We start from the raw sequence: 1,725 nt of genomic DNA, 5'->3' as shown, positions 1-1,725 counted from the left end.
CCTACACCCCACCCCCAAAAAATCATAATCTGGATCTGATACTTTGTTGGTCTGAGAAGAAAATGAAATTTCCTGAAAGGCACATAGAGACTTGCTAAAAGAGCTGATGAAATTGAGTGGTAAAGGCTCATTCCAGAGTGATGTGCTCTACCCTCTGTAGATGGTTGCTAATTGATTTTGTGTTAATTGATTATTGTAGTTATTGTTAAGAGGGAAGATATATATTAGAAGTTACAATTTAGAGATACTTCCTAACAAAAGACTAAGGAAGATGGGATTTAGGAGATGGTCCCTGAATTAGGGAGCAACCAGCTAGTTAGTTAGCTAGGGAGACACAAAGGTCACATCCATGTGAGCTTGAACATTTGGTTCCCCAGTGACAACTAGCAGCGGCACACCTTGTGCCACCACTAGTTGTCCCCAGGGAATGCCTGTGCCAAACATGCTCTGACAGGCCTCAGGTTACCCCGGTGGGGTAAGGGAAGCTACAGCCAGCACTGGGCTGGCCCCAACAGCATTACCTGGGCTCCTGGGGAGCTCCTGGGACTGCAGCAGTGGTGATCCTGCTGCTCAGAGCCTGGCCAGCAACCAGCCAGCCAGGCTCTGGTTTTGAGTGGTGCACACTGTACCCACATGTGCCACTCTGCTTTCTTTTTACACAGGTTTTTCTGACTCCAGGATATCATGCTGCTGTCTTGCAGCACAGAGAACAGCTGAGTGTGCTGTATGTGACACCACAGATATGTCTGTGGTGCCACATACCACATAGCAGTGCTCATCTGGACATGGCCAAAGGGTCTATGGAGGTTGCCTACTGCTCCACAATTAAAGTTTATATTGGTTAGCTCTCACTCATGCTTGTGTTTGTTGAACCTTATGATCACTACAGAAACTATGTAGCATCAAATATCAAAAAAATAGGAGTAGAAAATACAAGTGCAATATATTATTTGGAACAGAGTGATCCCCAATCCTTCATATATCTATATAGGTATATCTCGCTGTTACATGGAGCCCCATCAAAATCAATAGGTGCCCTCCTGGATTTGGACCTAAAATAAAACACTTAGATAAATGTAAGTGCTCAGGAAGCCTGTGGTTTCTAATACCAAAATTAAATCTCCGTATTTAATATGTTGTGGATTTATTTCCCATAACATGAGGCTAATTCCTTACATACTTGATTTATTGTGTCCTAATCTGATCACCTTTTTGGAAATAGCAGCATTAAAAATTAAAAATTGCAAGGAAAATTAATCAAATGGAATGTGTAGATGGTGTGGTACATCATTGCACAATATATTCTTCTCCAGTTCAAGAGAAAGTAGATGCTTTATTAATAGACTAGGGGGCTTTCACTATATTATTCAGTTTAAGAACAAAACAAAAATAAATGTAACTATTGGAGTATGTACTAATTTTCTTGATTGTGTATAAAGTTAAAAAACACAACAAACAAACAAAAAATAGACAAAAGGTACTGTTTCACTAGTCCTGTAGTTACTATAGTTAAATGTAGGTCTCTTATTAAGACTGTAATACATAATCTAGGCTTCTTCAGAGTCTTGACAGTGCCTCTAATACTTCACTGTGGGTTTGTCTACACATGGCCCTTTTAAGCGGGATTAGCCTAAAAATCACCATTTTTGAGGCACATTAAGGGTGTGTGTCCACACATGCGCACCTTCATGTGCCTTAAAATGGTGATTTTAGGCTAATCCTGCT

The 1,725-nt window shown here is 40.5% G+C and overlaps 1 protein-coding gene across 1 annotated transcript in view; it reads left to right on the top strand.

Annotated features, from left to right (window-relative positions):
- MUC6 (mucin 6, oligomeric mucus/gel-forming) overlaps window positions 1-1,725 on the top strand; it is a gene marked incomplete at its 3' end in the record, with an annotated part of 92,634 nt that overhangs the window by 283 nt on the left and 90,626 nt on the right. The gene's annotated exons all lie outside the window — the stretch shown is intronic.

This window comes from Alligator sinensis, unplaced genomic scaffold (genome assembly GCF_000455745.1).
Source record: "Alligator sinensis unplaced genomic scaffold, ASM45574v1 scaffold5_1, whole genome shotgun sequence".
Taxonomy (NCBI): domain Eukaryota; kingdom Metazoa; phylum Chordata; order Crocodylia; family Alligatoridae; genus Alligator; species Alligator sinensis.
The sequence above is the reverse complement of the archived record's forward strand: the minus strand, read 5'-3'. Positions and strand labels throughout refer to the sequence as shown.